Genomic DNA, 23,395 nt, shown 5'->3' on the forward strand with positions numbered 1-23,395 from the left:
CTGGTCAGCCGCGAAGGTAAGCAGATGTGCACATTCCTTTTTAGTCAAATCGTTAATATTTTCTTTACTTTATCGTTCACGCAAACAGATGCCTTAATACACGACAAAAAAAAAATACAAAATGAATACCAAAAAATATATATTTAAAAAAAATATAGCAAAATATTTTCAGTGCATTGACAATGAAATTGAATTGGCTCCGTCCAAGAAACAATAAATGTTGCTGATGTTCTGTAAACACGTTTGCACGTAAACATGGAAGTAGGTTAAGCAGGCTGGGGCCATCCCACCTCCTCATGCCCCCTCGCACCCGGCCCGCGAGCCGCGAGCGGCGCTCCGCAGAGGTGGCGGGCGCGCACGACGGCAAAATTTTCCGGGGGACATCTGGCGCAGGGAGCAACTTGCCGCTCGCTTTTTTTTTCCCAGCCGGCTTCGTGACCCGCAATTCTCTCGCATGAGCGGCCGAGAACTATGCCGGGGTTTAGTTGAGCCCCCTGCGCCGGGGCCGGGGAGACCCCGTCGGGAGCCGCTTTTTGTGGACACTTCAAATTGCTCCCGTTTTGCGCTCTTCTCTTTGTACGACACGCAACACGCCTTTTTATTAAAAAGCCAAAATGAGACTTTTGTTGCAGCGTTTGAGAGGAAAAAGGCTCGTATCGGCGCAGGTGTGCGGTAAAAAAACAATGCTTTGACACACACACGCACACGCACGCACACAAAAGGCTCATTGTGTGCGTCGGCCAGGCCGTAATCTGGGATTAGGTTATATTCCCATCGCGATGGCAGCGCGGGAAACAATGCTTTAGTTCACGCCAGGAAATGTGCGACAATGACGTTAACAGCTCCATCTGACATATTTCACCATTACATTAAGTATGTTTCACTCTCACGCACACACATATACGCGTGTGCACAGCTGAACATGCAAAATGGATACCGATCGGAAAAATATGAACTCATTAAACAACACGCACAGTACTGCATGTAAAATATGTACATTTGTAAACTCAGTGAGTGAGGGAGTTTTTTAAAAATGGTATTAATTGTGGTATAATTTTGAAGAGCTGCACGCTACATTGAGAGATGCTCGTAAAATGTGGAATTTATGACTGCATTGTTCACCTAATGTCGTGGCATCGAGCAGTTATTATCATGCGCGGATTCCCCGACCATTTATATCCGTGTATACTGCTTTCCTGTGCGTTTAATGACGGTAATGGTGTATTTACGCATCCATTTGTCTGCGTGCGTGCGCGCGCTTAGCCATATGTAAGTGCCCGGGCATGTCCGTGTCGACTCACCGGCTGTCTGATAGCTAATCAGTTAGCAGCCACATTTTAACATACATTTTTAAACCTAAAAGTGCATTTTTTTTTAGCAGTGTGAAAAATAAAAAGAAGGGCTGTTTTTTTTTTTCGCGATTGTTTTTTTTAGTGGGTGTTTTCAGTACACAGGCGTCTAAATTTAGAGTTGCGCGCCTCTACTGTAGTACTACGTTGTGCCACAATAAGATGGCAGCACTGAGCGCTACTGGAAGAGATACAGCAGAATTACCAGCAAGACGAAGAGGCAGGGACGGCGCCCGACGAAACTAAATAGTAACCCGTTCCCACCGAGCCGAGAGAATATTTGCCTGTGAGTTACGTTCTCTCTTCTGTTTGTATGTGTTGCTGCTCCGTGTGTGTTAAAGTAGCAGTTGTTTGAAAGTGTCGAACCACCGTCGCGTTGATGCTAATTTCCGTTAGCCCATCTATGACGTTTTGCATTATATGTTAGCGTGAAGCAAGTGCACTTTCAAGAGACGAAATTAGATGATTTTAATCTTAAAAATGTGTTTAGAGCAGCGGTCTCAAACTGGCGTCCTTGTTCATCTCATTTCGTGTTAAAAAATAAAAAAGACCAGAAGATTAGATTTTTTTTGTTTTTAATTTCTAATTTAAATTGCGCGCGCGTGTCATGTGCGCCGAGGCTGCGGCCCATCCTGAGTCAGACTGAGTCAGACTCAGGATGACTCGAGGTGAATCGAGTTTGAGACCCCTGCTTTAGACCATGTAGGAAACTATACAAACTGTATTTAAAAAAAGTTTTTGATACGGTCTGTCTTAATCACACATTTTGTGAGTGCGTCTGGAAGTGATGGCTTACGTTAAACAGGGGTTGACTGTATTTGCGATGACAGGCGGTAGCTGCTAAGCTACAAAGGCTAACGTAAATAGCGGGGGCGAGGTGGGGGGGGGGGGGGGGGGGCGCCTTTCCGTGGCTCGTACGGTGATCTGGCAGGTCGCACTTTGATGCTCCGTCACCCGGCGGTTCGAGCGGACCCGTCCCCGGGGCGCGGGCGGTACACGCCCTCGACGGCCGCACACGGCAGATGGCCTCAAAGCGAGGGAGCGGCGACACCCAGCCAACGCATCCAGCTTTCAAGCACAGCGTCAAGGGCAGCAAAGGGCCCGTAAATATTTCATACAAACACTCGGAAACGGCGTGTGTGTGTGTGTGTGTGTGTGCACGCGGGCCTGGGCCAAATCAAAGGCACGGTGGATGACCGGTTAGCACATCTGCCTCACAGTTCTGGGGACCGGGGTTCAAAGCTGGCCCCGCCTGTGTGGAGTTTGCATGTTCCCCCCGTGCCTGGATGGCTTTTCTCCAGGCGCTCCGCTTTCCTCCCACATCCCAAAAGCGTGCGTGCTGGGTTAAGTGAAGACTCTAAATTGCCCGTAGGTTGTTTGTTTGTATGTGCCCTGCGATTGGCTGGCGACCGGTTCAGGGTGTACCCCGCCTCTCACCCCAAGATAGGTGGGATGGGCTCCGGCAGCCCGCGACCCGAGTGAGGAGAAGCGGTCAAGAAAATGGATGGATGGATGAAACCTTGGCCCGCTGCGTCTGCTTCTACTTTGGAATCACGCACTCAGGTGAGAACCACAAAATGGCTGCAGGATCACTCAAATGTGAACGTTGGCAAACATCATCATGACTAACTCCGATTTCAAGTTTGTTGTTGTTGTTGTTGCTGTTGTTCTTATTCAAGTGCAAAACCACACCGAGGCGTCCCAACGCTCCCAACAAGCTTGGCCCTGAAGGCATCGGTAGGTCATTAAAGTCTGATCTGGCTTGAAAGCGACTGCAGGACGGGTGACGTCATCAGTCTTCTTGGCAGTGATGTTTTGTACAAATTGTCGTCGTTTTTTTTTGTGGTGTGTAAGGGTAAGCCAGAAAGAGGGACACAGCGGCGGTCAAGTCGAGTCTCGAAAAAACGAATGCATGGATGATCATTTCGCCATGTGAGCATTGAGAGAATCTCGGCGATGTCAAATTCCTGCAATCCTCACCTAAATCCTGGTTCTTCATTTGAAAGTTTTGTGGAAATCGGCCTTTTGTGTACTTCTGCGGTTGGTGAAGTTGAGGCTAGACCGCACGACCGGTCATTCGAACTGCTCGAAGTGCTACAGGACTCTGCATCTTTTTGCACAAAATGACCAGAGAACTAGCAACCATTTACTGTTTTTTTGTTTTTCTGTCTCCAAAGCGTTCTCTGTCAATTGACCGTCTGTTGTCGCACTCGAGCGGCTCCGACTACCGGAGACAAATTCCTTGTGTGTTTTTTGGACATACTTGGCAAATAAAGATGATTCTGATTCTGATTCTGATTCTGATGTGGACCCGAGTCGCCATCTCGGCTGTCGGTACGGCTAATCAAACGTGCACACGAGCAACGGCCGCAATTACCTCGCAGACGCTTTCCTTGGGCCGTATCTTGCGAGCGTAACCCGACGGCTAATAGCCCCTAACCCCTGCGCGGCTCGGCGGAGGTTATGCTACTTGCCGGGCGCTAATTGCCCTCTTCATCGGTACTCTGCCAGCGCAGGCGCCGCCGGCCCCGGGGGTCCTCCCGATGTCACGAATGCGCGATTAGGGCCGGCCGGGGAGCCGCCCTCGGGGGCTTTTTAAGCTCCCCGTCGTCGGGGTCTTCGGGGTTTCCTCGCCGAGGAAGCCAAGCGACGACTTTTTGTCCCGCCTTCGAAACATGGTGGCCGATAAATGGAAAACCAAACTCATCTTTCATTTTTGTGCCTGGGCTGTCCACACTGAACATATATAAATATAATATGATCAATACTGTACGTCGGCTGTACCTGACTTAATCCCACTTTTAATAACACCATCACGTTGCAAATATACACGACAAAAACTCAAAATCTTTGTCTTATTTCTAGTCAAAACTAATCTGATTGCACTTAAAATAAGATTCCCCACCTAAAAAGTAACTTGTTTTTGAACAATTTTCACTTGTTTCAAGCTAATTCTTACTTGAGGTCAGTAGAAAAAAAAATTGTCAGTTGGAGTAAAAATGTTTTTGTCTTACCGCAATGACAAATTTCTCGACTTATTTCAAGTGAAATGTTTCTTGAAACAAGTGAAAATTGTCTTAAAACGAGTTTCTTTAAATGTAATCAGATTACCTTCGACTGCAGTTTAAGTTACATCGAGCGCGTGGCAGCGCATGGAAGCTGACTGACTGGGCAAAAAAAATAAAATTAAATAATCTAACATGCACATACAGTACTGTCGTACAAAGTAGCCAGCCAAGAGAAATGCTATGAAATGACATTTCATGGAACAAAAATGGCGGCTGACTGGTTAACACAGCTGCCTCACAATTCTGAGGACCGGGGTTCAAATCCCGAGTCTGCATGTTCTCCCCGTGCCTGCGTGGCTTTTCTCCGGGTACGCCGCTTTCCTCCCACATCCCAAAAACATGCGTGCTAGGTTGATTGAAGACCCTAAATTGGCCGTAGGTGTGAATGGTTGCTTGTTTCTATGTGCCCTGCGATTGGCTGGCGACCGGTTCAGGGTGTAGCCCGCCTCTCGCCCAAAGATGGCTGGGATAGGCTCCAGCATGCCCGCGACCCGCGTGCGGATAAGCATGGGTGGAAAAAGATGACAATTCAAAGGTCAGCAAAGGTTTTTCTGGAAAAAAGTGGACATGTCGTGCAGTGGCGGTTCTAGATCAATCTGCACGGTAAACGTATGGAGGGGGGGGGGGGGGGGGTCCGGGCACAGTGTTCGGTGGGCAATGCCCCCCCCCCCCAGTACTGCCTCTTGTGTCACCACTGACCTGTGTTTTTGTGCTAATTGGTTGCACAGTTGTCACCTAATCTTTCTTACAGTATTATCCTCACAAACAAATTTGTCCACTTCCGTGCCAGAGTTCATCCAAAAAAAAGAAAAAGAAAAAAGAAAGAGACTAGTAAAGGGTTGATCAGGGAATCATACGTCGGATTTAATTGCACAAAGTTGGCCATTTGAAGCTGCCAGAATGCCAAGCCGGGGCATGGGGGGGTGGGGGGTGGCGGGGGGTGGCGGGGTGGGGGGCGGCACTGCGGGAATTGGCCGCTGACAAGTTGAACTTGACACGAGCAATCCAAGCGACAAGCCAAAAGGACTTTCGGGCCTCCTTTAAGTTGACGTCTTTAGCACATGAGAGCGGCAACAAAGTTATCGGGCCGGGAGGGAGTTGAGATCAAATGTAAATCAAGCGCCCCCCACCCCCCACACTCCCTTCCCCCCCACTCCCCTCCCCGGCGAACAGGTGTCTGAGAGGAATGAGAGGTTGCGCTAACTTGGCTGTCATCGTGTTTTCTGACAAAAACACGCAGCCTTCCAACGCCAAAGCGGCGTGAATTATACATCTATGGCTGTAATTCTCTCAGAGGAGGCGAGGCGAGAAAGGGGGAAGTGGAAAGGGGAGGGGGCGGCGTCGGGGAGATGAATGGCCGCAGCGCTCACTTTTGACGCAGCGATACTTGGCTCGGCTTCCCGCCCGCCGCTTATTGGCTTTTCACAGCGCATTTATTTCTTTGCTAAACAAGCGTCGCTGTCGCTCCGTCGGACGTGCGGCGCTGGCGACGCGAGAGGGGAAAAATTCAAAATTCATTGTGACTTTGTGTCAGGGGCAACTGGCAAACAAACAGGACGCTTGGAAAAGTCAACATTCGACAAAGGTTAAAGGAAACGTATTGTGCCGTTTTTGTTCAACAGGGTCTTAATAAACGGCTTCTGGTACTAGTCCATCGAAATAAGAACAAAAATGGTGAACAGCGATCTGCCACAGATTTTGCGGTTCACCATTGACAAGAGCAAGAAGAAGAAAAAGGAAAAGGTTTGTATGGGTTGCTGCTCTGTTTGAAGGCTTATCGATCATCTATGCTCATTTCTGTTACCCCATCTATGGCATTTCACATTGAAAGTTAGCATTAAGCTTGCAAACTTTCATCAGAAGGATTTATATGGTTTAGTTGAATATTTTGATGTTTAAATATATCATGTTTAATTAATTCTCTTTTGTTTCATGTGCCAGTCTTTGTCTTGTATGAAAACTTTGTAACGTAAATAAATATTTGTAGTTTTTTTTATTATTATTTAAAATTACATTCATTAATTTCTTCTTTTTTTTAAAAAATCTATCCACCATTATCTTTATTGCTTACATACAAATTCATTCAGATGATGCATTCCGCATTTAGTAGTAATATTTTTTTTTCTAAAGTGACTTGAAGTGCGACTTTTGTAATCTGCATTCATTCCCCTCAAGGGAGCTTGGACCAAGGACTGTCCTCGGGTTGGGCTTCCAACCCCCCCCCCCGTCCACCTCCCTGTTCCGACATAATCTCTCCGGGGGGCCGTGACCTCCGCATCCCCCCGCGTGTGGAATAAAGGGGGACCTGAGGCCGGGATGACAGCAGAAGTCTTGCAAGGAGTTCATGTTACCACATGTCATAACAACAAGAAGCTACTGTTCCCCCAGCAGGTTCCTTGCCCCTTTGTCTTGGAGGGGCTGAAACTGAATATTGGCATGAGACAGAGAGGAGGCGGGGGGTTTGGGGTTTGGGGGGGGTTCTCGTTTCATGTTCCCTGAATGCTGCGCGGAGCACAAAAAGTCACAGAGAAGATTTGTGAACCAAGTCAACGTAAAAAACACTTAAAGAGGCGCTAAAATGCCTTCAGGTGTGTGTGCGTGTGTGTGTGTGTGTGTGTGTGCGTGCGTGCGTGGACAGTGGCTTCGGCCTCGGTGGGCACGAAGAGGTCAGAATCTCACTTTACCCGCAGCTACACTTTCCTCTGTCACTCTCAACTCTGCTCCATTCACACGCAAGCCGGGCCCAACAAAGGAGACTGCGGGGGGGCCGCCTGATCCTCACGCACGCGCGAAGGCAGGCAGATAACGCGAACGCCACCGCCACCGCTTGACGGGCGCTTTGTGCTCGCCCGTCAGCCGGGTCCCGGCGCTCCTGGAGAAGCCTTCAGTCAGCGAACGGCGCGCCCTCAAATGAGGATTCACACAGCTGTGAAATATTGATGCCAGCGCACAAGCTGCAATGCGGTCCGCTGACCTTTTCACCCTCGTTTTAGGTCACCCGAAGATATCGTTTTGAGGGAAATGAACAGGGTGGAGAAAATACACCGTTGAGCTGTTTGATGACATGGGAGTAATGTTTTTTTTTGGGGGGGGGGGCTTGAGACTTTTAGGCAGCTTTCAGGCAATTAAAAAAAAAAGCTTTAGCTTCCACTTCCGATCATTGTATGTATATGTATGTATTCATTATGTTTTTATTTATTTTTTTAAATTATTCTTTTTGCAATGATTAAACAAATACACAGTACATTTGTATTTATGTATACAATTATTGTTTTAATTATTATTTTATAATTTGTGAGTTGCCCGAGGGTATCTACAAGTGTCTACATGTTGCTCATGAGTGTCTATGGGTTTCTACGAGTCCCCCAAGGGTGTCTACGAGTTGCCCAAGGATGTCTACAAGTCGCCCAATGGTATCTATGAGTGTCTATGAGTTGCCCAATAATGTCTAAGAGTCGCCCAAGGGTGCCTACAAGTGTCTATGAGTTGCCCAACAGTGTCCATGAATTGCCCAATAGGGTCTACATCTCGCTCAAGAGTGTCTATGAGTGTCTACAAGTTGCCCAAGGGTGTCTACCAGTGTCTACAAATCCCCCAAGGGTGTCTACGAGAGTCTACGAGTCGCCCAAGGGTGTCTACCAGTGTCTGTAGCTCATGGGTGTCTACATGGGTGTCGACACATGGGTGTCTACGAGTCTCTACGAGTCACCCAAGGGTGTCTACGAGCATCTACGAGTCGCCCAAGGGTGTCTATGAGTTGCCCAAGGGTGTCTACGAGTCTCTACGATTCACCCAAGGGTGTCTATCAGTGTCTGCGAATTACCCAAGTGTTTCTATGAGCGTCTATGAGTCGCCCAAGCGTGTCTATGAGTCGCCCCAGGGTGTCTACAAGTTGCCCAAGTGTGTCTACAGGTTGCTGCTTGGTGTCTATGAATCTCTACGATTCACCCAAGGGTGTCTACGAGTGTCTTTGAGTCGCCGAAGAGTGTTTACAAGTCACCCAAGGGTGTCTACGAATTGCTAAAGGTATCTACTCGTCTCTACGAGTCACCCAAGGGTGTCTACGACGTCTTCGAGTTGGCCACCATTTCAGTTTTCCCGATTTTTTGGGCTGTTGCATGGTGATGCCCTTTGGAGTCCAGCATAAGTTGTTCTGAAGCATTTTTAGAATTTGAACGACCTTCCCCCCCTCCCAAGTACTTCCGGGTCATCTTGCTCAGATAGGAAAGGAAATGAAAGTTGCTATAAGGAAAAACCAGAAACCAAAGAGGCCTTTCATCTTTTGAAATGCTCCGTTTGAAGGAATCAGATGGAAATAATGAAGCAGCGAGTGCTAGAGTGCGACGGGGCGCGTGTCGCAAGTTTGACATTCCTGCGGGCGATGCGTGTCTCGTTAACAAACGCGCTTGGATTCTTTTAACGGGAGTCGATAAGGCCCCCTTTCCGCATCCCGAGCACTCACTCAGCGCGAGCTGCTGCCATTGAGCGGGACTAGGGCAATGAGCGGGGGGCGCAAGGGGGGTAAGGGTTGAACTGCACGTGGATATCAATACAGCTGATAGTTTTCCACGGAAGGAGATCAGAGCGTGTGATAAATAACCAAGGGGAGTTATTGTTGTGCTGTTGTTGGCCATACCTTGGCTGTTTCAAAGGCGCACATACCTAAAAGAGCGAACGCAGCGAGGGCGAGGGGGCCGACGGCGGCGAAGGAGCGAGGCGAGCGCGACGCTTTCAACTTGCTTTTGTGGGCCCGTGTGTAGATGTCACCAGCTGTTCGCCCGCACGGAGGCTTCCCGAGCGCGGAACATCGCCTCCGGCCTCGTCCTCGGCCACCTTTCAAGTGTCAATCAGTAGGGAGGGGCTTGAATGTGAGGCGGGGAAGGGGGGCGGGGGGGGGGGGGGGGGGGGGGATGGGTCACTGTCCTGAGAACAGTGCCAGCGATTTCGCCATTGATTTAACCCCGCCCCCGCGCAGCCCTCCCATCTCCAGCCGCTCGATAGCAGAGAGGACGGAGCCAGCCGTGCGCAGACAAAAGAGGCCCGTGGGCAAGGTTAGCTGGAGAACACACACGGCTGCTAGGCTAGCGTTAGCCGGCGCGTTAGTGATTAGCGATCAGCCGCCCTAACACAACACAAACAACCGCCCCCCCCTCCCGTCCTCCTTTTGTCTCCCTGCTCGGGGCCGCTCCTTGCCTGGATAGAACAAGCGTGAGGGTGACCTACCATTCGACAGCGAGGGAAAGTCATGGAGGGAGGTACACATATGGCGTGATTGACGCCCGGGCTAAACCTGTCGATTTAGACGCGCCGAGTGACCCATATTTCACCAAAAGTGCTACAAAGTGGAGTCCAAGAAAAAAAAGATGGCCCAAAAGTCAAATCTGGCCCGCTGTGTTCAATCATTCAGCCAACCGAACACACCAACGGTGCACTGCAATGCATTGCATTAAAACAGAATTGGTTTAGTCACATTTGTTTATTGATTTGTCTTTGTTTTGTCACATATCTCCTCCTTATTATTATTATCATAAATAATAATAATAATCATAATTAAAGAAAACTACTTTTTACATATATTTTTATATTTTAATCAATAATTTGTAAATGTATTTAGTGTAAATAAATGAATAAATAGATATTCACATAAATCAATGTACACATTTTTATATTTGACTATATATATTTAGTCAAGATATAAATAATTCCATACTCAAATGAATCAATTTACAATTTTTTTTTATATTACAAACTAATAGTTTTTGTGCAGCTAAAGTAAAATGTATTCAAATAAACAGTTGAACAAATAAATGTAAATATTTTAAATTAAATAATTGGTTATTATAGTTAAATTAAATTAATTATGAAAGCAATTTTAAAATGTGACTGAATTATTTTATTATTAAAATAAACATTGACACTTTTTCCCCCCAAATAAATTGGTATTGTATTTCGTGTAAACAATAAATGCATAAACATTAAAAGAAATACACAAATACTAAATAACAGTTTTTGTGTCAATAAATACATTGCATTTTTTTCAACTAAATAATTGGATATTTAATTAGAATTAAATGAATTGTAAATGAAATTCTAAAATTTGACAAAAGCATTGTATTAAAAAAAGAAGCTATTTAGCTCTTTGTTTTATCCGTTTTTTTCCCCACCTTATCTACAATCTGTCCATTCTGTGCCTCATAAATATTAAGCGTGGCCCTTGCGGACAAAAGTTAGCCCACTCCTGATCTGAAGGCGCAACTCCGCAAGTGTGTTTTGGATTCCTTTGGCTTTTCGTGTTTTGTTGTTGCGGTTGCCGCAACAAAAGTGTATTGGTGATAACGACGTACATCATAGCAAATGTGACATTTTACGTTGTTTGTTTGTTTGTTTGTTTGTTTGTTGTTGAGCCATATTCCGCACCAGAAGTGGAATTTATCTGGATATAAAATAGAGATGTTATCATGTGCCAGCGATTTCTCTGACGTCGTGTAGACATTCGAGGATTCTTTTTCCCCTCATTGAGCATTCTGCGCTGCGCTCCTGAAGGCTTTTTCTTCTTCTTCTTTTTTTTAAATACAGGACGGCCAGTCCGAGGGAGAGTCGCAAAAGTCTTCCAGCAATTATCTTGCGGTATGTATAATGTGTTCATAAATAAATCTCTAATGCATTTTACAGGGACGCCACCTCGGCGGAGGGTGACGGGCACGGAGCGGCCCAGGCGAGGCTAACGGCGGAGAACCGTAGACAGGAACCCAAACAATCCCATGCCGAGCGTTCACACGCCCCCGAACAAAACAGGCCGCTTTCACTGACGGACCCTCGCTCATCTTATCAGGCCGTGCGAAGTATGTCCATCGCCGCTGGCCCGCAGATAACCTCGGTGCCCGCGTCGTAAAACAAAAGGCCTTTGAAGTGTACAGGAACCTGCTTCGTTGGCTGTGATTTATGAAGTGAGGGGGCCGCGCGGAGGTCCCGGACCATCGCTGACCTTCGTGTTTCCTGTCGTGTCGTCGCTCGGCGGCGGCCGAGGGAATGGATGCACAAAAACACGCCATTGTCTGCTGGCCTAAACGCCGGCACAAGCACACAAGCATTTGCAACCTCAATTCCATGAAATTGTATTCATTTATTCATTTAACAGTCTAATCTCTTCATTTCGTAGGGTTTCTCTTGGAACCGCACTCGTAGTCGGTCACCAGCACATCGCCACAGCCTCGTGCTGACCTGTTAGCTTGAGCTTCTGGAGCTTTGCTGAAACTAGTTTGAAATATACAAAAATTGCTAACAACCGAGCATAAGACAAGAAAACAGACCTTAGCAGCATTAGCAATATTTCTGCTCCACAGTACGACGTTTATCACATTCACTATTTTTAATTGATCGTACGTTCCTAAAAATAAAACTCCAAACTGATAAATGGAGTGTTATAGTAACAGTCTTTTACAAATAACTCATGCTAGCAATATAGCAGCCGTGGCTAACGTCGGCTTGTTGACAGTGCTCATGCTAGCTCAGTATTGCTGGCGCTGCTGTTTTGTTGTTTTGCTGCACAGCGTTCTCTGTGACTATTTATCACAACAACAATTTCACGTGTTTTTTTTCTAGGTGAAAAGCATAGCTTGTCATTTTGAATAAGGTTGTACGATGGCGACGTGTGTCCCGTGTCAACGCAGCCCAACAGCATGGACGTGCCACTTTGTGTTTCGAGAGCGACTTGTGTGGCCCAGCTGTTGCGTGAATGACAGGAAGCTGTTTATATATAGAAAAAGTCTTTATATTTAGCCGCTAACTTCAATGCTAATCTCAAGGAACAGCCACTCGGGGAGTAGGCGCTATTACGGGACGCGCTTTCGGAGTAACGTGCGGTGGGGGGAGGGGGCCGATGATTAAAAGTCCATCGTAAAGATGTTTCCTGGCAGCCGGACAAGAGATGACCCCTGACGCCGTTTGGCGTCACAAAACAAAAGGAGGCCAAATCGCTCCTGACCGACAGACGTGTTTCAAAACACAACTTCAGTGGAAGGGCCCGGGGGGCGGCCATTTTCCGAGAGCTAATATCCTTTGGCGTTAATCACCTGTCGTCGTGAGCGTCGCTAAAGGTCCTCTCGCTTCCCTCCTTCACACGTCACGACTCAACAATTGGAGAAAAGTTCAATATTGCACTCAAAGTGGAAAATTCTGGAATAAAAAACGGATTTGAATGTAACGTCATAGTAGTTTGGGTGTTAATGTGTACAGTGGAGTCTCGGAAATTCAACGACATGATGGTCGAACGAGTTGTATAACACATGTATATAAATACTGCGGTCACCGCAGTACAGTTCTGTTGTATTTAACTTTTCAGTACAATATATTTGCATAAAATTTTGTTTTTTAAACTTTTATTTAGGTACAATTTTTGGTACTTGGTGGAACAAGTTGCTGTAGAGAATTTCCCAAAATTTTTTGAGGGAGAAAATTTGACTCCAAGAATTATTTGTTGTGGCTCATAAGTTATTTGAAATCCAAACACGGTTTCATTTCCAAGGTCCACTGTATTATTTTCTGAAAAATGAAAACCTTTTTTGTCAACCTCAGAATTGTATCATTTTCTACTCATCACAAGGCACATTTTGTCCGAAATCCAACAAAATTGCTTGTCCGCCGTTAAAACGTTAAAACTGTTGTCGCAGTTTCAGACAAAGTCAAAAAGCCATAAACGACCTCGGCGGGCGACCTCGGCCAACCTGCCACACGCCGCCGCACCGTCACCCGCTCGACCGACCCCCGACGCCCTCGTGACCCCCTACCCCCCCCCCCCCCCCCCCCCCCCCCCCCCCCCCGCCATCAGAGTTCATCAAACGCGTCAGAAATCAAGAGTGGCTTCCTCAATATTTCCTCATCAGCCACCCATCCCCTGCACTTGTGACCGTCTGTGCCCCCCCCCCCGACGAACCCCCTCCTTGTTTTTGTGATGCCCTCCTGCAAGCAGTGGAAAATAGCAGGAAACGTATATCTGTCATTGTCCATTCAGGAGATCACCTGTAAGGAAACCGTGCTGACACAATCATCCCTGCGCCTAGCAACACATCCTGGTTCCGGCCCAGACGCCAGGGACCGTACAGTACGGCCCGGCCGCTCCACTTCCTTTGCGGGAGGCCGAGGAGGGCATGTGTGTGTGCGCGTGTGTGTGTGTGTGTGTGCGTGCGTGCGTGCGCGCGCGCGGCAGGTTGATCATCTCGGGCTCGGAAGGGGAATTCCTATGAAATCACCACTTTTGTGTTGTGCCAATGAATGAAGAATTAAAGAAGTAAAACGGCAGCGAAGCAGATACGATCAAAAGTGTTTTTAGAAGCGAATAAGCGACGCCGCTCGATGGGAATTGAAAGTCACAACGGCGATAAGGACAAAAATAACGAATAGTGGCGTCAGGACCGGAAGGTGGCACGGTCAATGTTTGCTATGGAAAAAAAAAAAAAAAAAAAAATTGAAACTCTTTATTACATATCAAAACATGACACAATGAAATAAATGGTAGAGAATGAAATAAATATCAATTCATCAAATATCAAGCACACTTTCCCTCTTGTTTGGAGAACGGTGCGAGCGAGTCTTCTTTTTGTTTCCTCAAAGTGATGTTATATGATAAATAAATCTATACATTGCAGATTTTCACCTCTTGCAGGTGGATGTAGAACGAAACACTTGCGATGAACCGGGGTTGACCGTACGTCAAAGGGTCACCTGAGCTCCGACGCGCCGCCTCGCGTCACCCCGCCGTCGCCGCTCGCTCGTCATTTTGCGGCAACTTCAATGGCTCCCGCGTGTTTCCCCCGCTTCTCCTTGCGCCTGACTCAGCAAAGACAACGGACGCCGTTTGATCTCGCGCCCGCGGTGGCCACTGTTCCTCCCGTTTACAAAGAGCGCCAGGAAGCGGCGACGGCCTCCGGAGGCCTCGGGACCGGACTCCGCTTATCCTGAGCGCAAACGGCGGCCTCGACATCCGGGTCCCGCCTGCACCTGGGACACACGCGCGCACATACACGGAACGACACAAACACATTACTAGCTATCTAATGATCGCTGTTAGATGCTCAACTACAGAAGAGGAAGTACATATTTTGAAGGGAAAACAAATGTGAATGTCCAACGATTTCATTCATTTGGGAATTTCCATCCATTTGCAACACCGGTGTCAAACTCAAGGCCCGGGTGACAAATCCGGCCCGCCACATCATTTTATGTGGCCCGCTAAATCATTCGTGTCAACTTCCATAATTTTCGCGAAAATCTCGAGCAAAATTCGAAAGCGTATTGAAATGTAATGAATAATAACGTTGCAATATTGCAATCATTTTTTTCCTTGGTAGGGGTGGGAAGGTTAACGGCAACGCTGTTTCATGTAACAGGCCGCTGGAATCTTTTGGATGTCACGAGAATCGACTGCGCTTGTTAAACACTTCACGAATAAACGCCCTCAAGCTAAAATGGTTCGACCACAAATAAATGAATCCATTTTACTCCTCATTAATTGCATACTATTTAGACAACACATCTAAAAATAGATATACATATCATTTGTAATATTTTTATTTTAGGATTTCATTTTTGTCCTTTTCAAGGTGGGGCGGCAGCCTAGCGCCCTCTATTGACCAGTCGCCATGAATACAACGTTGAGGCGATACGAAACATTTCTATGGTTTCAGCGTCAAAACAGCCTTGTGAGGGAATTGGTGCAAACAATTTGGCCCATGGCAAAAAAATACGTTGGACACCGCAAGTCGGTCCCGACAAAATATGTCGGGGACACGATAGCAAATCGGGCCAGAAACGGGGCTAAAATCCCGTAGTCTGATCCCGGCGTAGTCGTCCGCGTGAACGGACTCCGCGCCGGCTAATCGAAGACGGCAGAACGTCACCGACGCTAAACTGGAGTCTTCGCCGGACGTTGTTGTCGGCCAATCGGAACCCGTCATGGAAAGCCGCTCGAGATTCTCGCGCCCTTTGCTACTCAAACTCGATTCTTTCGATTTAGGCAACGGACGCACACACGCCGTTGTGTCGTGCGGCAGCACCTGTCGGCAGTGTGTTGAGTTGCACACGAGAGGCCGACCGAATGAGGCGGGACAACCTGGACCTCGCAAATATGTGTGTGTGTGTGTGTAACAAATTATTCCTTGTTAAATATCTACGTTATATATATGTGTGCGCATGTGTGTGTGTGTGTGTGTGTGTGAGTGATTAATCCACTGAGCAAAGACACTTGAAGCTGTTAAACAGCTGAGTGTCAAAGGGCTCATGCGAGGGCCTCGTGGCGCCGGCGCTGACCCCTCGAAAACGCACGCACGCAGGCACACACACACGCACCAAGTGCACCAAAATGTGTGTCGACTCGCACACACCGGTTCATCTTGACGCAGTGGCAAAGCCAGCTGTTGCTACTTCTCATTTCCAGAGTACATGACGAGAGCATGTGATGAGGATACACAACAAGTGTGTGCGCGCGCGTGTGTAACAATGCCACAGTCTCTTTCGATTTGTCCAGGCTTATTAATAGCCACTTACGAGCGCACGCGCGTGGCGATTTAGCCGACTAAATCCGCGCTGAGGTGCGGGTGGGTCGGGTCTTTACTCAACCGCAGCGAGTGGCAGGCATCTATTGGGCTCATCTTTAACAATATGTATTGTTTTTTTTAGAAAAAAGATTTTCCTCCAAAATAAGCACTTGTCGCGAATAGACAGACTTGTCGATAAATCAAATCAAATAATGAAGTGGATTGTATCATTGCAGTTCTAGTAGCATTTCTGCTTAAAATCCACCTCAAAGGTCAGCTTTACAGATGCCATATGTCTGTTGTGGTATATCAGTAATACAAATTGTATTATTTTATTTCAATTTTACAATGGTACAGCAATATTCAATAATATAATTGAATTGTGTTTCCAGAAATGACAATCATTTTTGAATCGCTATTTCGTGAAAATATTACATATTAATTTTCATTCAATTCGAGCATCGTGATGCTTGGTTGCGTTTCAAAGTTGTTTGTGAGTGGAAACCTGCGCGCCGACTCGAGCAAAGCCCCCCCACCCCCGTCAGGCTGCCGCGCATCTTCATCGGAACCGAGCCGCGTCCAGATTAGTGCTCTAATGTGGGACGTTGTTTCGCAAAGCACTTTCTTTTGGCCTCAGAAACCTTTCTTCCCTCCCTGCCCGCACCTCCGTGCCGACCTCCTGCTCGTGCATTTGCAGCCGCCCCCCCCGCCCACAATTCCCCCCTTTGCAGCCATTATCTCCTCTTATCTCCTTCTAAGTCCCCGTCGCCCGCGCCCTGAAAACGGCCTCGTATTGTTGCGCAGGAGGAGTTAAGACGCTCGTAGCCGCACTGAAACGCTCGCAGCAGATGTTTCGCCGGTTGAGCGCATTTTCTCGCGCGGGCTTTTCTTTCTTTGATGGAGGGAGACGGAAAGAATAGAATAGCTGCAACGGAGGGAGGGAGGGAGGGAGGGAGGTTTTAAACATTAGAAGGCCAACAGCTGGTTGCTTCTCTTCCTCCCCGGGTGCATTAACCTCGTTGGCCCAAGGAGCCGCTCAGCATCTGGAGCTTAAGTTGCCCGGAAAAAAACATCAATGTCACCAGTGTGTGTGCGTTGGGGTGCAGATACAAGATGGAAGATCGCGGCCATCCAGGTCGACATCAGGGTGGATTCGGGTGACTCGGCTACTTTAGAGCGCCTCATTGTTGGCTGTGAGTGCACGCGTATCACAAAGTGAAAGGCAGACTAGCGAGGGGGGGGGGGGGGGGGGGGGGGGGGGGGGGGGGGGGAGATACAAGATGGAAGATCGCGGCCATCCAGGTCGACATCAGGGTGGATTCGGGTGACTCGGCTACTTTAGAGCGCCTCATTGTTGGCTGTGAGTGCACGCGTATCACAAAGTGAAAGGCAGACTAGCGAGGGTGGGGGGGGGGAGATACAAGATGGAAGATCGCGGCCCTCCAGGTCGACATCAGGGTGGATTCGGCTGACTCGGCTACTTTAGAGCGCCTCATTGTTGGCTGTGAGTGCACGCGTATCACAAAGTGAAAGGCAGACTAGCAAGGGGGGGGGGGGATTCTGACAGCCAGCATATTGACCCGGGCTTTGCTTCGGCATGGTCGCGTTAGAGCGCCTCATTGTTGTCCCGAGACGACACGATGACATGTATTCCAGTCACCGGAGGCTTTAAGTGGATCTAGTTTCACGGTCAACCATGAAGGCACAAGAAAGATGCTCGAAGAAGTAGCATTCGTTCGTAGTGGCTGTGCTGTACAAACTGGATTTCACACAGAAGAATTTGGCTCCGGATTTGCAAAGAAACCTCGACATCCTGTGCATTTTCCCGAGTGGACGTGCCGATCGTCTGCGCGTCTCTCAACCCCTCGGCAGCCGCTCCTCCGCCGTCGTCATCGCCATCGTCGGGCGGCTGCTTGAATGCAACAAAAGGTACGCGACGGCCAATGAGGAGCGAGCGAGCGGGCGGGAGTTGTTTGAGTAGGCGGCCAACTCTTTCTTCATCTTCTCGCTCGCCATTGTCGTCCGTTGTGTGCTCAAGGGAAAGGTGCGCGACGATCGGGCAGGTGCTCGGCCGACGTTTGTTAGCACAGGGAGCGGACGCACAATGGCCGAGGAGGAGGCCGCCGCTGGCTCGATGACACTCGAATGCGGCAAACTGTCATCGGCTCCTCGTTTGCCCGCTTGAAGTCTGCAGCTTCACGACCGATATGGATTTTTATGGATTCCGATATTTGGCAGAATAAAATTCAGATAACCGATTAATCGATCGATTGAGTTAAAAAACAGAGAAGGAATAAAATGTTCTTTTTTTTTTTTTTAGTCCCTTAATGCTTACAACAATAAAGATATGAATCAGAGGGAGAACATTTGACTGTTTTACAATACAGAGTCATTTAGTAAAAATTTTTGTTGCTGATTATTGTTTAAATATTAGTTTGAATGTCATTGTCTTATGCTGTAATGTGTTAATCATGTATAAAACGCTGGGCGATTTTTGCCCATTTTACTAAAGTACAAAGTATTGTAAAAGTGTCAAGTGTCTGAGAAGTGTTGCAAATGTCCACCCACCCCCCGGCGGCGTTCCGTCCCCGCAAGACTGAAAGACGATAATTGGCGGAAATAGTTAAGCGAGATACATTTCCCTTCGCCTCATCCTTTTATATATTGCGTCACTCACGGCTCGAAGACTTTCGATAAAGGAGTTTGGTCTTTTTTGGTGTGTGACTTTTTCTCCGGTTGGTTTGATGTGGATGTGTTCAATATATTGTCGAAGTTATCATTTATTTGCTTCGCTTGCATGAGTATTATGGGCGATTTTGAGAAAATCAAGAAGACGACTCGGCAGGAATCCTCCGATAGAGCGATCCGCCTCGACCGAGGCCGTGGCCGGCGTTGGTCTCATGTCTTCACCTTGAAACCCTCCCCTTAGCGTGTTGTGTCTCGTAGCTTAGCATGTTAAGTCAGAAAGCTCCCTATTTCAAATAAATACAGGCGCGACGGGAGAGATTGTTTCGAGCGCGACGAGAGGCTGTCGTCTGAACGATTGGCGTTTCACATTATATGTTAGCATTAAGCTAGCGGACTTTGGTTAGACGAAATCCTATGGTTCGGTTGAACATTTGTGCGAATACGTCCAAAAGAGTAATGTGTTTAATGTGTAAAACCATAGATATATATTTCTAACCAATCTTTTTCTGTTGTCTGTCTGTAGCGTGCATTGTGACTTGCTGCGGGTGGTTTTGGAACGCGCGCGATGAACAGGGGGTTCGGCGTCCATCCGAAATTGCGTGCGTGCGCACTTTCCAGTCGTGCGCGGCAGACACACAAGAGACGAAGTCTGCCATCCTGACACAAATCCTCGCTAAGGGTCCTTTTCCGCCTCCCTCCCGGCTGCTCTCTTTGCCACCAGCAAATCCGGGTTTCACCACAACTTAAGCACTTAGGCGTAATCCCCATGAAGAGGCGATAGCCCCCTTGCACAAGTCACTTTTGCGCCATTAAAAGCACACAATGGGGGCGTGTTAGGGACTCACTTAAATGGATTGAGCACAACAAAGCCAGCGCTTGATAAGTTTTGAGCCGGGAAGAATCCGCCATTTACAGCCCTCCTTTTGTGCCTTCTCTTAGATGCACTTGTCTCAACAGTCTAAGCCGCTTTTATCTGCCTTTTTTTTTTTTTTGCGTTTGTTTAATTCCTAAGCAGCAGAATACAGTATGTCCCATTTCTTCATCCCCCCCCCCCCCCCCCCCCCCCACCGCCGCCACACCACACATAGAAATATCACAGAGCTTGCTCACAATGAAGGACATCTAGATCCACTTCCTAAAACCAAAGACCGCCTCTTCTTGTTCTTTAGCAAACCGCCCCCCCCCCCCACTTAAAACCGCTTCAAATGAAAGCAATGTTTGTAATCTTTGAAGCACTATGATAATCTGGCCTCGAGTGGACAAAAAGGCACAAGGAGGAAGTGGATGGCGGAGCCTTCAAACGCGTTAATTCCCGTCATCCTCGCGCGTTGCGAGGCGGCTTATCGAGGCAAGAACAGCCGAACGCGAGCGGACGACGAGAGAGAGGCCCGCCGCAAACTTGTCACTCGCGAAATCAATTAAGGGCACGAACCGCGCCAGCCGGGATTTGCCAAATTCAAGGGCAAGTCGTCGTGGTGGCACTCGCGCACAAGTGGAAGTGCACAAGCCCCCCAAAACGTCATAACAAAAAAAGACTTTTCAAATATTTGGATTGACACCGTCAGAGATATGTAAATGACTTCTTTCATTTCATTGAGGATTGTGTGGTTAGGAAGAAAATAATCATTGAATATAGAACATATATAAATAAATTGACTTTGTATTTATTTGAATACGATTTAATCAATGATGACTATAAATTAATATTATTTCTGTATTCATTTCTGTCTTTTGTATGTATGCATTCCTTTCTTCTTCTATAATTCCGATGCTTCCTATCCTCGACTTAATGCGGCGGGAGCGCTGCAGCCGATTCCAGCTGACTTGTGGCGAGAGGTGAAAATGTTCTAGCCCACCATAAATCAACAAACGTCCGCTAGCATAATGTCAAATGCCATAGACGGGCTAACAGAAATTAGAATAGATGTTAGGTCATATAATTAACTGTCAAATAACCGCTACTTGAACACACACGAGCAGCAACACATACAAACAAAAGAGAATTATCCGTCCAGCCGTCCATTTTCGAAGCAAAGTTTGGACTACAACCACAATCATTGACTAGAAACCCGCAAGATTTGATTTCATGACATAAAAGCGCCTAACTCATCCCAATTAAAGAAAGCTACTGTATACGTGTACCCATCTGCCCGCTAAGTAATGCGATCGTGTAGTTTGCGTGCCAGCATTGAGGCCGATACGCTGGAGGAAAGGGAAGCGGGCGAGTCCAGAGGTTCGGCCGGCCGGGCCGCGTCTTCCAGCCGACCTCCGCTTCCGTCCTCGGGGGCTCGACTCCCGAATGCTTTGTTTAAGCTCGGTGAGCCCGACCCCGAAGCTCGCGCGGGCTCAACCTCCGTTTAAGGGCCGCACATAGACGGCGCCCCGGGGACGGATCAGGCTTTTTAATTCCGACTGCGCACGCTTACAAACACACGATGTACATAACACACGACCAAACGTGGCTCTGGTACCCTAAAGCACATACGCAAGACTCAAGCCTATCATCACAAATCATGACGTGGAAAAGAATACAAAACACTCTTTAATGTTCATAGCCAAGTTGAAATGTGACAACACGTACTTTCTTTTTTTAACTGGAAAACATCCATCCACCCATTTTCCGTACCGCTTAAAACAACTAAACTTCATATCATGCATGGCTTGCAAACTCCTACTCGCGAGACTAGCATACCTGATGTTGCCGTGGCAACTACTGGACTAAAAATAACATTTGGTTGACCAGCCCGGACACTTTTCGCAGCACACAAACCCATACGCTTCTTTTTCTTTTGGCTTGCTTTGTTCGGGGTCACCAAGCCGAAGGTCGGCCGACATTAGCGACATCTTGCCGACTGCCGGGTCGGCAAAACGTTGGAACGTCGGGCCGTACACGCCGCAACGAGCCAATGCGTCACAAGCAGAAGGGTCAGAAGGTCAGCGGCGGCACGGCAGCCGTTCTGTTTCGCTCGCCTAAAACCTGGAAATGTATTTTTAGCGCAATTGAAAACTTCTGTGCATTTTGATTGGCTGTGAGCTCCGCCGTCATGACGGCGATTCAAATTTCGCCAAAGCAGCGGCCGGCCGATCGGCGGCTCGCGAGGATAGTTGCCGAACCGCGCCGCAGTTCAGTCGGGTTCGGCCACGTAGCTCGGCGCGCGGCAGCCTTTGCGTTGACATGGTAACATGAAGGCTGAAATCTGATTGGACAAAAGCATCACGCACAAACACGTAACGCGAAGCAGCGCAGCCAAGAGAAACGCTCAAAAGGAAGAGAACAGACTGTTGCAAATGAGGGAATAGAAATATTCGGTTTCCAATGTAGGTCAGTGTTTCCGATGGCGTTCAGAGAAGGCCCACGCCTGCCGCCGAGCGACTCGGCACGTGCGCATTGCGCCCGTCCAGCGTTGCTTGGGAGGGGAAAGGCTTCCTGCGCTGCGGCCAAATTTTCCCTGCCCGACTCCGCTGGCCGGGCTGTAAAGCCGCTAAGTAGCAGCTGTCCACCTGGCCAGGGGGAAGCCTTTTAGTGACGCACGCACACACGCCGCACGCCGTCCGGAGTGAAAAAATGCTCTCTCACTACCGGTGTACGCTTCCGTCCGCGTGTGCGTGAAGGAGAGGCCCAGATGGTCAGGGAGGGGAACAGCGATGGCCGGCGTCACCGAGCGAGCGAAGGCGGAAAATGGAAACCAACGAGCGAGAGAGTTGGAACGAGAAAGACGAGGGCGGCGGCGGCGGCGACATCACGGGGACGCGACAGCCCGCACCGAACCGTAACACGCGCGCACGGGACAATTCATTAGGTACGCTCATCCCATGAGAGCCTGCGGCTTTTGCGTTGCGCTCGTGCGCTTCTGTCTGCAGTCAGGTCAGAATCGCGAACGCGGAAGTGCTCTCAATCAATTTACCTGCTTGAACGGTTCACGGTTCAAATAAATCAAGAAATAGAGAAATAAAGTCGGTTCAATAATGCAACAGGCACTAATACGTTCAATCATTTCTTTGATATTTCTAAATTTATTGACAAATACTTGGGCTATATTTGATACTTTTGTGGTTTTAATTGTGCAACCAGAAAAGCTTTTTTTTTTTCTTCCTTAAATTAACATTTACTCTCTATATATTGTTACATAGAATTCTAATTTTTTGAAATACAACTAAAATTACACATGAAATAAAATAAAATCCTTATTTATTTTATATATATATATATTAAAAAAAAAAAGGTTGGCACTGTATATGCTTTTCCTGACAGTGCTATTCAAACCCCCCCAAATTTAAATAAATATGTGAGGGAGGTGCGGGGGAGCACTGAAAGGAAACTTCCATCCAGATGGTGATATTATTATTATTACCCCCTCCGCCCCCCCACACCACACAACCTTTAATTCATTTATTTTATGTCACAGTTGCGCTTTGATCGCTCTTCTCCAATTATTAATGCGCTTTCGCCGCACGCTGCTCTTGAAGTCATCGTTCCAGTCTCGCCTTTGATTGCTACACCTGATGGGAAAAGCGCTCGTACACCCTGACCCCCCCTCCCTTCAACCTCATTCCAAGTGTGACTCTTTTTGTTTTGTGTCGGAACATTTGCTCTCACACACACACACACACACACACATGGGGTGTATTGTCTGGAGTTCCTCCAGAGGCGTTGGCGTGTGTCGCTCATCAATTATTGATCACATCCAACTGCCATCATGGCGTGCACATCATTTAGGGATGTGCCATTCTCTCTCTCTCTCGCGCGCGCTACAGTTTA

The 23,395-nt window shown here is 47.8% G+C and overlaps 1 protein-coding gene and 1 long non-coding RNA gene across 7 annotated transcripts in view; one reads left to right on the forward strand and one right to left on the reverse strand.

The window, feature by feature from the left end:
* The window catches only part of rps6kc1 (ribosomal protein S6 kinase polypeptide 1), a 79,850-nt gene that overhangs the window by 3,432 nt on the left and 53,023 nt on the right, over positions 1 to 23,395 (reverse strand). For 3 of the 6 annotated variants that reach the window (XR_009785382.1, XR_009785378.1, XR_009785379.1), the window contains one exon: positions 13,877 to 14,413. The exons of 2 other annotated variants lie outside the window; for them this stretch is intronic. The gene's annotated coding sequence lies outside the window, so the exon portion shown is untranslated. Of the gene's footprint in view, positions 1 to 13,876; positions 14,414 to 23,395 lie in introns of those variants that run through there. One more of the 6 variants, XR_009785381.1, reaches the window with a different exon arrangement.
* LOC133468417 (uncharacterized) lies at positions 2,177 to 6,469 on the forward strand. The gene is made up of 3 exons (XR_009785496.1): positions 2,177 to 2,912; positions 3,029 to 3,086; positions 6,040 to 6,469. It is a non-coding gene; the product is annotated as an uncharacterized LOC133468417 (long non-coding RNA).

The sequence above is a fragment of the Phyllopteryx taeniolatus genome, chromosome 18 (assembly GCF_024500385.1).
Source record: "Phyllopteryx taeniolatus isolate TA_2022b chromosome 18, UOR_Ptae_1.2, whole genome shotgun sequence".
Taxonomy (NCBI): Eukaryota; Metazoa; Chordata; class Actinopteri; order Syngnathiformes; family Syngnathidae; genus Phyllopteryx; species Phyllopteryx taeniolatus.